This window comes from Lolium rigidum, chromosome 3 (assembly GCF_022539505.1).
Source record: "Lolium rigidum isolate FL_2022 chromosome 3, APGP_CSIRO_Lrig_0.1, whole genome shotgun sequence".
In the NCBI taxonomy this organism is placed as follows: Eukaryota; Viridiplantae; Streptophyta; class Magnoliopsida; order Poales; family Poaceae; genus Lolium; species Lolium rigidum.
Window position 1 is genome coordinate 6,617,467 of NC_061510.1, and position 14,962 is coordinate 6,632,428.

At 48.5% G+C, this 14,962-nt stretch overlaps 1 long non-coding RNA gene across 3 annotated transcripts; it reads right to left on the minus strand.

Moving 5' to 3' along the window:
• Window positions 1-11,054: 11,054 nt before the first annotated feature.
• On the minus strand, window positions 11,055-13,854 carry LOC124694264. Of its 3 annotated transcripts, XR_007000448.1 has the most exons (4): window positions 13,765-13,854; window positions 13,195-13,366; window positions 11,610-12,792; window positions 11,055-11,517 (listed from the first exon to the last, which is right to left on the minus strand). It is a non-coding gene; the product is annotated as an uncharacterized LOC124694264 (long non-coding RNA). The 3 variants fall into 3 exon arrangements; XR_007000449.1 differs by lacking the exon at window positions 13,195-13,366 and having other exon boundaries at window positions 13,765-13,844; XR_007000447.1 differs by having other exon boundaries at window positions 13,195-13,826.
• Between the last annotated feature and the right edge of the window lie 1,108 nt (window positions 13,855-14,962).

Consider the following 14,962-nt stretch of genomic DNA (forward strand, 5'->3'; position numbering starts at 1 on the left):
AGTTGAAAGATTGAAGAAAATATCAGATGGTAATGTGTTGTGTTAAGTCACGTGGAAAAAGACGGTTTCAGCTGAACCACTAACTGAAGTATATGAAAAAGTTGATTGAAAGCATTGATTTAGTTCTGAACTGAAAACCAAATAACTGAAGTACATGAAAAAGTTGATTGAAAGCATTGGTTAAATTCTGAACTGATAACCCACTAACTGAAGTACTGCATTAAGATGGAAAAGATGATCAGAAGCATCAGTTAGATTCTGAACTGAAAACCCACAGCCAGCTCCCTGCTTCTTTCTATTTAAAGAAAACTTTCTATCAACTAAACAACCCATTCAAGATGGCTAGTTCTATCAAAGCGTAAATCTAGCAACCTAAGCAATTAAAAGAACTTGGGACTAACTAATTTTTTGGTTTCATGGTATTTTCCTTCAGTTTGAACCATAGCATTCTGGCACAGGCTCATGCTTCTCAAGCAAGGATATATAAATCAAAGATGAGAATTTTTCTATGGCCTATCTCGTGCAAAAATGTAAACATAATGTCTTTCTCCCGATTGGTTCTGCTTTAGCTGGAGCACTATAGTCTTACTTGTTCAGCAGCCCTTAACTGATCATGATCGGCACATCCCCTACCTTTTCCCATAGAAAATAAAGAGTTCTAGTATGGTAGGAAAAGGAGCTAAAGGGCCTGCGTGTCTGCAGAATGTTTCACACAGGCGCTTCGAAATAAATTGACGATACGGCTAGGGTACAAATTTACCATTCAAGTTAATTAGCTCCTCGTGTTATTTGCCAACTTTGTCTCTGAAGCTTCCACAAAATGAACACAATGATCAATTGGAAATTCCTCTGTAAATGAAAAGGCAGTGTCATCGTGCTAACTGTGTTACTGTGGTGCGTGATTACAAACAGGCTAAACAAATAAGTTATCTGGTACATGATGGTACATGATCAGAGACCTTAAGAAATAAGACATATCCTACGGCTTAAAAATCCAAAAAGGCTGGCAAAGGAGGAATCTGCGTGCAGCAGGTGAAATTGCGCAGGATTTGTTGCGACAAGAGAGCACAGTGCCATGAGGCCGGCAGGGGTGGAGGGGACGGCGGGAAGCTGGCCAGGACGAACTAATTTTTTTTCCTTGCTACTCTCCTTCCATTTGAACCGTAGCATTCTGGCACAGGAACATTACTTCTCAAGCAACAATATCTAAAGCAATAGGTAAGAGTTTTTTTATGGCCAATGAAGATCATTTGTATAGTAATTTTTCTTTCCCATGCATGTACATAAACCTACCGTCTTTCTTACTGATCGGTTCTGCTTAGCTGGAGCACTATAGTTACTTGTTCAGCACCCTTAAGTGATGGTGATCGGTAGTTCTCCTACCTTTTCCCTAGAAATGAAGAGGGCAAGGGAAAGGCGGTAATGGGCCTTCATATCTGCAGATTGTTTCATACAGGAAGTGCTTGATTTGAACTAAATCGATGACACGGCTTCAGATTCTCATGGGTTAGACCGTTGAGTTAAAATTACCTCCTCATTTTATTTGCCAACTTTGCCTCTGAAGCTTTCACAGAATGAACACAATGATCAACTTTCTCTGCGGGCTACGATTGGCATATGCATGTATATATGAACGAACGCAGCAGCGATTGCTGAGCGTGGGGGACGGGCCGGGAACGGAGTGAACCTGGGAGGCGACGCGGCCAGAGCCCGCCACCCGCTGGAAAGAGGCGGGGAACCTCAGCTTCCCGACCAGAGAACGCATCGCCATGCCGCCAACCGGATCTGGAGGAATCAGTACGTGGGGTGGGGGAACGCCTGCGCTAGGGTTTCCTTCTTCTCCTTCCTCCCTCTCTCGCCGTCACCCTCGCCGTCGCCTGGTACAGATTGCTGTGACCGTGTTCGTGTCGCCCTTTGCGCACCAGAAGATAGCTGCCAACTTGCCACGAAAAAATTAGAGTAGATCGATCCCAACCGGAAACCGCCTCTGACTCGAGGATTGTAACTCAGTGGGCCGAACTTGGGGAGTGGAGACCGCTGGTGTGTGCATCTGGGCCGTTTCCCATTGCCCGCTTATCGCGTGGATTACCGAACCGCCTAGTACCTCCTTCGCCGCGATGGGCTGGCCCATAAAAAAGACTTGAGGTATGATCTACTCTCTCCATTCAAAACAGAAAAACAATTTGCGAATTAGCTAAAAAAACAATTTGAGAAGATAAGGGACAGCTATCATGGTGGCAGACTTGAACCATGAGTTGAGCTCCTCATCTGGACCTGGATTGCATGTATGTAGCCCTAGTTTGGAGAGGGTGTGAAACCAAATTTGCTTGGCGAAGGGGCATTGCAGCAACAAATGGGAGATCGTTTCACTCGCAGGCAGGAAAAGAATCAGTGTCAGAGAGTCCATATCGCAAGCGACGCTCCCTAGTCCAGCAGTAATCTGTGGCACCAAGCCAAGCAAATACCTTGAATTTAAGCGGCACCCAACAATCCCAAATTGCTTTGTGGCGACAGGAGAATGTCTGGGTTGTAGATCTCGAGCCCTCAATTTGTAGATGGAAAGAAGCACACCTAAGAAGGTGATGGGAAAGTCTTTAATAGGGCAAACCACGTGCTGCCAGTCATCATCCCCACACCTGGATGGAGTTGCAGCACTCTTGAGGATGTTCGTGTGAAGGCCAGTAGCTTCGCCAAAGATACGTATCAACTCCTTGATGGTTTCCCTATCACTCTGAGTAGGTTTGAAGAAAACGACTGTATCATCAGCGTATAAGGAGGTGCAGCAAGCGCCGCGACTTCCCGGAGCCAACAGACCAAGCCATGCAGCAAAGTCAATCGAGCAGTGAAACACTTGCATGACCAGAACAAATAGGATAGGTGGCAAGGGGTAACCTTGTCTATCTCCATGGTGGTGGAAGATCTCATCAGTTGGATGGCTACTAACCAAGACTCGGGTGGAAGCAGACGATAGAAGAAGGCAAACCAAATTAATTCAGAGCTGCCCAAAACCCAAGTATTGCACCAACTCGATCAAAAATGACAAGGAGATAGTGTCGAAGGCGCGTGCAATGTTAGGTTTAAGCAAGATAGTTGGGGCATTTCAATCGTGGAAGGATCTAGCTAGTTGCAAGGCTAGCATGTAGTTGTCAAGAATGGTGCAACATCTGACGAAAGCACGTTTGTTAGAAGTGACCGGAGTGAGCAGAACGCGGTATACTTTAACCCCCTATGTGGATTTCGGTTCATGACAAAGAATTAGGGGATTAATCATTATTTTGGTGTTTATAGAAGAGAGAAGTGTGAAACATTTGGATGGCTGGCAAGGGGATTTATGTCTCTAGCAGGGTGAAAAGTTCTTATTGATGCTTCTTTGAATGGTGTATATCATTTGTCTATGTTTAGATTTCCCACTACGTTCAATGAAAAGTTGTGCAAGATTCACATGAGGTTTTTTTCAGCAAGGAGGGCATTTCACTAGAATATGTCATATGGTGAAATGGAAACTTATTTGTAGACCCAAAGAGAAAGGGCCCTGGGAATTAAAAATTTAGAAAAAAATGAGCTATTTTGGCTTGCCTTCAGTTTAAAAGACTGACGCTCTACCACTCGTCCACTCACACTCAGCTATTTGGGTTTGCCTTCTTGCATGCTGATATACCACTATATCTTGGGAGTATAACCCTAGCCTAACAACGATCAAGCCTCAGAATTTTTTAATAATCCTAAAAAAAACCGACCAAGCCCCAGAGTTCCCATGTGAATATAATCTGAAATGCAGGAGCTAGTGCTTCTATCAACGTTGTACCTATTTAACTTTTGTTAGCAGTCTGAAGTTTCCAGGAATCTAAACAATATTTTTCAGCCAAAATCAGCGAGTAAAGGATACATATAGTCTCTGCTCAAAGAGTTCTACTCAATGCATCATTTCCAGATTCTCTTTGTTCCACATCTCTTACATTATTTTGGTACATAATTAAGTGAATCGATTTTTGTATTTTAGTTACCTTTTGGATGCCTGATTTGAAATAATCTAGAAAGAAAGAGTTTGGAAATACAGTTGTTTCCATTTAATTAATTAGACTAAAAGCTGATTTCTGTGTAGAACGCTAGATTTTTTTCGCATCAGATTATTTAAAAAAATGAAAGATTGCGTGTGTGTGCATGTGTTTTGTACCCACATTTGACAAGGTTTACAAAGTCACACAAAATGAAGAAATCCGTAAATTTGAGCATGTTGTTTTAAATCCACCGGGATATCAATTACACAATGTTAACTCAGCAGATACACATCTGAGGCAAAACTACTCGGACGAATCAAAGCATAAACTTGGAATTTTGAGCTGAAGTCCAACAGTTCATCAAGAATTCCAATTTCACTTCATTAATTAAGGAAATAGACATCTTAAGAGGTATACTACTCAGGAGGAATCACGGCATAACCAAGGATCAACAGAGCTCAAACCTACTAAGAACACAGGCCATTGTCAAAGTGCTCTTGAATATCCATTAGTAGTATAGCAGTAATTATTCTGGATGGTCGGTGAACTAAACCCTGTTGTTGTCAGCTATGTAGCAAAGCCCTCCAAAAGCAACTACTAGCGCGGCAGCTTCACCAGCAAGAATGGCCTTCCACACTGACCTATTTTGCCGTCTTCCAAGGGGAACAAGGAGGAGAGCATGAGAACGATCAAAATCATGGAAGTCTCAGTTATGAGAACCGGAACATTCAGAAAAATCAGTCTAGTGCTTTGTGCGTACCGTAATTCTTTCTCCATTCTCTCATAGTGAGACCTGAGCAGCTCATCGTACTTTTCAACCGGAGCATCTCTAGTTCTTGCGAATGCGCTGCTGCTCATCTTATCCTACACTTGAATAATTGAATATCAGATAGTGATGTGCTCTGTTAAGTCACTTGGAAACAGACAGTTTGAGGTAGACCACTAACTGATGTACATGAAAAAATTGATTAAAATCATTGGTTGGATTCTGAACTGAAAATCTATGGCCAGCACACTGTTTCTTCTGCACGCGAATAAACCTACTGTGTTTCTCCCGGTTGGTTCTGCTTAGCTGGAGCAGCAGTCTTACTTGTTCAGCACCCTTAATTGATCGGCAGATCTCCTACCTTTTAGGTAGAAAATAAAGAGGGCTCATATGGTAGGAGAAGGTGCTAAAGGACCTGCATATCTGCAGTGGATTGTTTGATACAGGAAGTGGTCAGTTCAAACCAAACCAACTAGAAATTCTCATGCGAGTTCAAATTAGCTCCTTGTGTTATTTGCCAACTCTGAACAATGATCAACTGGGACTTCCTCAACGAATGAAACAGATGTGTCATTGGGCTATTACGTGTGGTAGGTGATTCCAAACAAGACTATAAGTGCCTGACAAATGAGTTGTGTGGCTTGCTACATGATCAACATGCTTAACAAATAAGGCATGTCCCACTGCCTAAAAATCCAAAGAAAGGCCAGCTTATCTATGGATTGGTGAAGGCTGGCATATGTACACTATGCTACAGAGATCAAATCCCAGTTTCGACGAGACTTTTAGATAAAGCGGCAAAATACGACTTCGTGTAAGGAAGAAAAAAATAAACGGAAGAGAAACCTCCGACAGAGAGTCGCCTGAAGAAACGATTTTTTGTGAAGCCCAAATCGTGCGACCGCGTGCAGCATGTGAAATCGCGGAGGAATTGGTAGGTCGATCGAACAGCACACAATCGATATTTTCTGGTTCATACTAGATCAGAGTAAGCGGGGCCGGATTGGCACCCTTACATGAATATGCACGAACGAGCGGGGGAAACTGATTGAACCTGAGATGCGATGGGGCGACTGCCCTCCACCCGCTTGAGATAGGCGCGGATCCTCAGCTTCCTCATCAAAGAGCGCAGCGCCATGCCGCGAGAGGCTGGCTAGGATTTCCTTCTCGGCAACGACGGCGTCACACAGGTATGGGCTTTTGCTGCATACCAAGCCGCCGCGGGTCCCTCCTTAGAGCATGTCTAACAGGCCCCGTATATTTTCGCCCCTTAAAACCCGAGTAGAGGGCCCTGTATTCACTTTTCGCTGGCCGAAAACTCGGACGAGCTAGCAGAACCTGTAAACTCACCCTGTAAAATAGAATATTCCCAGAATATGCCAAATCGAAAAAAAAATCTTTATCTTCCTCCTCTAGCCAGCTGCGTGCTGCCCGTCCCGGCCATGGTTTGCGCCGCCCCTGGCCGCCCTCGCCCCGGCCCCGGCCGCACCGCCCTCGCCCCGCCCCCGGCCGCCCTCGCCCGCCCCGCTCGCGCCCCCGGCCGCCCTCGCCCGCCCGCTCGTGCCGCCCCGGCCGCCCTCGCCTCGCCCGCCGGCTCCGGCCGCGCCGCCCCGGCCGCCCTCGCCCTGCCCGGCCCGGCCGCGCCGCCTCCGGCCGCCCTCGCCCCGCCCATCTCGCGCCGTCCCGCCCGCTCCCGACCGCCGCGCGGCCGTGCTCGCTCCGGCAAGCCCCTCCGGCCATGCTCTCGCCGGCCCCGGCGGCCCTCGCCCGGCCCGCCCGGCCCCGGCGGCGCTCGCCCGGCCCCGCCCGGCCGTAGCTCGCCGGGATTCAGCCGGATTCCGGCGAGGCGAATCGCGAGCGGTTATTTTCCGAAGTTTCAACCCGCCACGAGTGGGGGTTGGCCTGTATTCAGCCTCCCGCCCCGTACAAGTAAGGGGTGAAGACCCGCCCCGTAATCGAAAACAGCAAAAATCGGAGCGGAGGCCGTTTTTACGGGGTCTGCTAGACGGCCGGGTAGAGTTCAAACCCGTATTTTGGCGGTTATTATACGGGTTTGGGTGTTTTAAGGGGTCTGTTAGACCTGCTCTTAACCGCGTGGGCCGGTCCGTTACAGCATCTCCACTAGGGTCCTCCAAACCGTTCCCCAAACGGGGATGTATTTCATTCGTGTCGCGTTCGGAACGTCCCTTCCCAGCCGCGTCCCTAAACAAACACCCTTAATAAATATAAGTGCATGAAAATAAAGTTTTTCATTCAAATTTGATAATATATTAAAACTTTGAATGGAAACGGCTAGATTTCATCTAAATCCTAGCCTACTGGCCGCTCGACAGTGCGTTCGACGGCCCCGCCCCGTCGCCGCCTCCCCTCCACCGCAGCTCCTGCTGCGCGCGCTGCCTCTCCATGCGTAGGGCGGTGAGCAGACGCCACAGCTCCAGCAGCGCGTCCTCGCCTGCCCTCCCCTTTTGCGCTGCCTGGAGGGAGAGCTCGACGGCGCGATGAAGATGCGCGTCTTCGCTTGCACGAGCGTCGTCCTGGAGCTTTTTCTCCGACTCGAAGGACTCCACGAGCGCTCGTTGCTGATCCGCCGCCTCGTCCGGGTGCGGCCCGTCGTCGTCGCACCACTCGAAGTCGTCGTCGTCATCCTCCTGCTCCGCCTCTTCCTCCTCCGCCTCGTCCTCCTACTCCTCCTCCTCCTCCATTTGTGCCTCCAGCTGCGCCGCCAACACGTCGGCTTCCGCCGCCAACGCATCTGCTTGCGCCCCCCAGGCCGCCTCCGTTGCGACCAGCGCCGCTTGCCGCTGCTGACGCTCCTTCGCAGCCTGCCGCTGCTGACGCTCCACCGCCCCCCGCCGCCGCTGCTCGATCGCCTCCCGCTGTTCACGGTACTGGAGCTCCCGCTACATGCGCTGGCGCTGCCGCTCTGCACACCACCGCTCGGCCCGGAGCCGCCGCGCCTCTTCCGCCGTGGCGTCGTCGAACGTCGCAATGGTATCCGCCAGCACCGCCTCCTCCCACTCCGCGTTCTCCTCAGCTTCGGGGTCTCCCGCCGCCGCCTCCCGCTGCTGACACTTCCGCTGCTCAATTGCCTCCCGCCGATGTCGCCGCTCTGCACCCCACCGTTCCGCCCGGCGCCTCCGCGACTCTTCCTCCGTGGTGGCGTCGATGTCCAACTACGTTGCTTCCTGTGGTGGAGGTGGTGGTGGAGACAGTGGTGGAGGGAACTGGCCAGCGCCGGCACGGTTCATCATTGCGCAGTGGTGTTCGAGCAACGAGGGCTGTTCTTGCGGCGGAGAAAGGGTGTTGGCGGATGTGGTGGCTGCCATTGAGCCGGGGAGGGTGGGGCTTTTATAGACGCCGGCGGGAAGATAGCGCGGGAAGAGGCCAGAAGCGGCGGGAAGAAAGCGCGGGAACGCGCGGTGGCGTGCGAACGCCGGCAACGCGTGGAGGCTGCGCAGCACTGACGAGACGTCTCGCCTGCCCCTCCGTCACCATTAACGCAAAGCTGCGACGCTTCACTGTGCGCCAATAACTTCTGTCGCGAGGTAGGCGATGGTTAGGTTCAAACTTGAATGTGCCGCTGACGCGTTTGTCCCGCCACGCCTTGCCTCACTTTTCTTTGTGTCCGGGATGCCCGGAGCGTCTCCTGTGTACCAGCGACGGGCTCGGGGCGCCGGACACCGTATTGGGTCGCGCCGGACAAAAAGAGGCTTCGGGGAACGCGACTGGGAATGTTTTTTTTGTCCAGAGCGCCGTAAATCTCTTTGGGGGACGGTTTGGGGGACGCGGCTGGAGATGCTCTTAAAAATAAGACTTGAGGTCATACTTACACAAGTTATTCTCTCTAATAAAAATTTACTACAGAAGTATTTTTTTTCTTGGAAAAAGCCATGTGGTGAGAAAAACACAAATTTTCCTGGCAACGAAAACTCGGGGCACAGGTGTCAACATTCCTGATTTAGCAATCACATGCCTATCAAACCTAGGCAAGAGAAAAACACAAATCTCTCTCGCAACGAAAAGTTCGAGTTTTCAATGTTCTGAGGTTGACAAAACTATTTGGAGTTGTATATTCCTGCACGCTGCTGTTCATGAAAATATTTTTCTGATTTGTTTGGTAACTCTGATTGAGCTGAAATTTATGTTGAAGTTAAAATCTTTTGTTTTGTATATGCACAAAAATCTGAGAATTCCCGACGTTTCTAAGTGGGCTAAATAATTATGTTTTGTTGCTGCTATTTGTAGACATATTATGTCTTTTGTTCCTTAAACCATTCTTTTGTGTTTCAGGTTCATTCTTTTTGAGTATTTTTTATACTTTATGAATGTTGGCAACTCTATATACTCTCTCGACACTTCAAACTAAATTTTATTTGAAGGTTTTATAGCAGCTTGCATTTTATCTTTATGGCCACTAATGTAAAACATAATGATACACAACAAACTCGATTAAAGCTGATACAAATTTGTTGTCCAAATTGAATTCTAAGACAACTAGAAAATATTTTCTAAGTCTAATGAACCGAGTTCGATATAGAGCGGAATAAAGTTTTTCTAAGAAAAATATCATCGAGTTTCACTAAAATTTTATTGTGTTTCAAAAGTCAATTTTCAAACTTTACCAAATATATTAAATATTAGTCTTGTTTTGTAGCTCCTTTCATTAGGATCTCAAATATTCAAACGGTCCATAACTTAAAATTATGGTTCAAAACTTACAAAGATTTAAAACTTTAGATTTAGATCTGATATGTGATACGAGGGTAGTAACTCATATAAATAAAATGTACTGTATAAAGACGAGAAGAGAGAAAATGGGCCCCTGCACATATGTCCAACGCACGATACCATGGAACTATGGAAGTTGGATCAAAAATATGCAGCAGTATTACATTTGTGCTCAAATATCTCAACAGCGAGCCAAAATTTCATGATCTATCTCGTTTATCAATAAAGATCACACATGTTTGAGCTGAGCTGAACCGAGCATTTACAAAGGCAAGAAAAATCACTTGCCGTTCCAATTCTGAGCTTTCTTCCGAGCCAAGAACATTGCCATGCGGGGGAAGAAGTTCTTCTTCTGCTTGGCGTCCGCCTCCTCCGCCGCCGACATGGCCGCCATGTCGGCCCTCGGCATGTACCCTCCTCTGGGGCTGAGTATGTGCGGGTTCCCGCGCCCATGGCTGCCGTCAAACGCCGAGATCTCGGCCAGGCCCGTGCGCGGCGACGCGGTCTCGCCGCCTGCACGCCGATGCTCGGCCTGCAGTTGCCGCAGCTCGCGCTCCGCCTCGGCCTTGCAGAGCTCCGCTTCCTCGGCCTCCGCCGTCGCCGCCCGCAGCGCCAGCCTCCTCTGCTCCGTCTGCTTGGTCAGCTGCGTCAGGTTCTCGAGGCTCCGCACCTCCGCGTCCTTGGCCTCCTTGATCAGCTTCACCGCCTCGACCACCCGCTTGCCAGCCACCTCCTCTGTTTCCCGTGCCCGCCGGCTCAGCTCCTCGTACTCCTCCGCCGCCAGCGCCACGCCGCCTTCCACGGCGCCGCTCTTGTTATCTTGCTGTTGCTGCACCAGCGCGTCGGCCGATGCCGTGGCGGTCTCCGCCGACGCGTTCGCGGCGAGTATCTCCCGCATCACGGCCTCCAGCCGCGCCTCCTTTTTCACGCCCAAGGCGGAAGGCCGAAGCAGCCGGTCCCGTGCCGGTGCATCACGAGATGGAGATGCGCGGCTGCTGCCAGCCTGGCTCCATCCAGAGGCTGCGTATGCGGATGACTTTTCTTTCCGCCGAGCACGCACGCATTCTCTCCGGCCCAAACGTTCGTTCGTACGGTACGTGCTGCCACTGCCAGCCTGCCTCCCTCCACCCAATACAAAAAAAAAAAAAAAAGACTCGATTTCTCCTCTCGCGCTTTTCTCGATTTCATCTTTTTTTTTTCTCTCGTTCGCTCAAAAACAGAAACCTGACTGACTGCGTACGCTCGCGCTGAGCTGCAATCGGATTTCCACGATTGTCTCTCGCTCTCACTCACGCATATATATGCATGCGCCACCGCGGGATTCCATAAGCTCACGGCCGAACTGCACTCGCACCTACCATCTACACGTACTATTTCTTTTCTTCTCTTCTACCAATTAAATAAATACCAAGCTAAGCTAAGCACTTTTTGAAAAGTTCCGTTTGTGATGTCACAACATGTTTTAAAAATCCCAGATGATCTCCCAGATGATCTCAAATATGTGCCCTGCACACATCCTATTTCTCTCGAGCAAGTCTGAATAGCTCAGATACCAGAATACAAAAGCACAAACAACATTTGAATTAGCCCGGAATCAATCCAGCTCCAACACGAGAATACAAAACACAAAACGAGCCAACTACTTAACGCACCATCTCTTACAAGCTCCAATACGGAGGAGCCATTACAAACAGCAAAACGGTGACGCATATGCACGTATGCTTCGATTTTGGCATCCAGCTGATCATACTGGAGGAGATACAGCCAAGATTGCCCGGGTCAAAACACAGCAAGGAGGATTCATCCATCCTAGGCAGCAACATAACCATGCAATTTATCTTCCATTACAGCCACCAAACAAACAAGATAAACAGATAGAGGAATCAAATGTTGATGTTGGACACCTCCGGAAAGGAGGCGCCTCCTCACCCCGCTACCACCACAAGAATCTGCAAATCTTATATAATCAACCTACTAGATGCCAGCTGCTACCTTGGCTGCCATGTACTCCTCCTTTTCAATATCCTTGCACAAGAACAAAACATGGTCAGCTCTGGAGCAAGACTGCTAGATGATCAACTTATGTACCAGGGGAGATGGAGAAAGTGAGAGATTACCTGATCTAGTTATAAAGCAGGGGGGGCAGGCGAACTGGAGGGGCAACTCTTATGCATCATCGCCATGGATGGGCAACTCTTCCTTTGAGCAAAGAATCCTCACTGTCCTGAAAACATGAGTGAGATGATAGCAGGTAGATGAACAATTACAACTGGACACAAACAGACCGTAGAGTTCCAGAATAGCACTAGTAAATATTGACTAGCCAAAATAGCACTAAACTGTAGATTTTCACCCCAGAAGAGCACTAGTTACAAGTTTGCAACGTCAACTATGCATATATCAAAGAGAAGAAATAACTTTCAGTAAATCAAAATGGCATGCTATTGAATCAAAATAGTGACAAAATAACACTTCGAGCCTACAATTCCAGCAAACAGCATTCATCTGGTGAAAGTGAAACAGAGAAATTTGACTTTTGAGCTAGACATAAGCACTTAAATATAGTAAGGTTCAAGAAGTGCAATCAGCCAGAATATAGCAATAGTACAGCCCTCTTCAGTAAGAACCCAACCACCAGGTTAAGCCCACCATTTCAGAAGTGGAACATAGACACATATCAACTTCATTACTAGATCAAGATCACTCAAATAGCAATCAGCATGAAGACACAACCAGCCTTGCAAGTTACAGGCTACCGCCTTTGGAAGCTACTGCCATAACACCATTAGCCAAGTTGGGAATGCTATGTATAGAACACACCATGCAAACTGGATATACAAAGCTAGCATTGAATTTATGGAAGATCTCTTTAACATGTTACGTTTATTTAGAGCAAGCAAATAGTGTTACCACTGCACATAGTAGGTACAGACAATAGGAGTACCTCACACAACAACAACAATAGAGATCAAAGCATATGTTTCAATCGTTGCTGCATCGTACTTATTTAAACTTCGAAACAGAAAAAAGGCATAAAGTTGACCTTCTGTGGCTCGCCGATGGGGGACACGGTGATGTAGTAGTCATTCCAGTCGAAGGAGGCAGCCATATATTTGATTAGGCCAGGCAAAGGACATCCCCATGTATCATGCACTGAATCGTCAAATGCACCAACGTGGAGGGAGGCGCAACTAAATCATCTCCCTGCGACAGGAGAGGCGCCAGCAACAGCTTTATCTACGCAGATCTGCGGGTGTTGTATACGTGCGGTTGCACCAGCACCAGGTTGACGAAGATGACCTGGAACATGAGATAAACAGCATTATTGTCCTGCCTAGTCAAACACTAGGAACATAGCAGCCAAAAGACTGTTGGTTGCAAATTTGTAAATGATTTATCAGAAGCTTATCATTAGTTTGATCAGATAACCCTGTCTCGTTCATTTTAGCTTTATGTAATTACTGTGAGCAGGTTCGCTTCTCAAGTAGGCAGTGACTTGCTTATGCAGCTCAATTGTAAGAAACTATAGCTCTTTTCTTCCTCGTATGTTTCCATCCACATCTACGTGTAAGCAATAGTGAAGATACAAGTGCAGCTTTCGTGTGCAATCAAGATGCTATTTAACAGGAACAAGACATGAAATTTCTGATCGGATCTTGTGGTCCAGATGTAAAATGAAGAGGGAGAGGTGGTACTGATAACCTCAACGGCCTTCTCTGGCAGCAGCTTGCGGACGTGGTCGTTGGAGACGACGATGGCAGCAGAAGCCCGGGCGAGTCGCCACGAGCTCGTCCCCCGGGCGAGTCACCACGAGCTCGTCCCCCGGGCCTCGCCGGCGAGCTCCTTCAACCAGGGCCAGGTTAAGGAAGATGATCTGGAACATAAGATAAACATCACCATTGTCCTAACTAGTGAAATACTAGGAACGTAGCAGCCAAAAGTGTGTTGGTTGCAGATTTGAATTTTAGTGTAAATGATTAATCAGAAGCTTACTAGTTTGTTCAGTTAACACCCTGTCTAGTTGATTTTACCTTTATGTAATTATTATTATTGCTGTCAGCAGGTTCGTTTCTCAAGTAGGCACTAACTTGCTCATGCAGCTCACTTGTAAGCAACTATAGCTCTTTCCTTCCTCGTATGTTTCTGTCTACATCTACGTGTGCAGCTTTCGTGTGCAATCAAGATGCCATTTAACAGGAACAAGACATGAAATTTCTGATCGGATCTTGTGGACCAGATGTAAAATAAAGGGGGAGAGGTTGTACTGATAACCTCAACGGCCTTCTCCGGCAGCAGCTCGCGGACGTGGTCGGTGGAGACGACGCTGGCAGCAGAAGCCCGGGTGAGTCACCACGAGCTCCTTCCACCGGCGCTCCTACGGCCGGATGCAGCCGTCGTCGAGCGGCACCGTCGCGCCGCCTTGGTCGTCCACGCAGGGCACCAAGACCACCCGTAGACCTCCGCCGCCTCAGGTAAGGAGGGAGCGGAACCATGGAAGCAGGCGCGCGCGGATCCTGTCGCGGCCTCCCTCGTCTGTGAGGAGGTGCTCCGGTCAACGGGAGGAGGGGCGTCATCCTTGGCGGCGGCGAACTGTTCTGGGTGGCCGGCGATGATGGAGATGGGTGATGGGGTGTTCGGCGAGCGGCGGAGAGGCAGGTGCGGTCGGCGTTGAGGCGGCGACGGCGGCGGCGTCGCCGGGAAGTTGGGAGAGGATGAGATGCCATGAGGTTCTCGTCTTCTGGCTGATGCGTTTCGTTTGGCCCAAAAATATTATGCGACGGTTGTTGGCCCAACTCACAAATTATTATGGAAAAAAAATTCTTCGACGCTTTGGCTGGCCCAAGTCGTGGTCTTTATTTCTAGTTCCAATTTTAGAATTTCAGATAGCGCGGGATTTTTCTCTCAAAAATATAAAGGATAACGCTGGATTCGTCAATTGAACATGCGCCACCTTTGCAGCTAGTCACATACGATAGGATCGATCAGATGTTGGTGCGTTCTTGTGTATGTGTTGTTCTTGTTACCCAGCTAGATCAAGAGAGAATTCAACGATTCAAATTACCATCGATCAATAATAAACATGTGTACTACATCACGTGAAGACATGTACCTACCTTTTCTTTCTTTCCCTCCACCTTCTTCTTTTCCAAATACCACACGTGCATAAGTGTTCACCCCTCCGGCACAAATAAATGAAAACTCGAGAGTACATCCAACGAAAGGCTCTTCAAGTAAAATATAGAACGGTGGTCACCTTCGTGTCTCGTCTTCCTCATCCGCTTGCCGCTCGTACACGGCGCGACATAGAAGGGGCATCCAGAAATGCGTCCTCTTCTGGCTTCGCCATGGATGTCCGTCGATGAAGTTGTCTAGCCTCGATTGTCGGCTTGTTAGATGGGTGGGGCCGGTCGCCGCTTTGTCGATGCATGCATGCCCTGGTTCGGCGACCCCGACCTAACCCTTAAGTGTG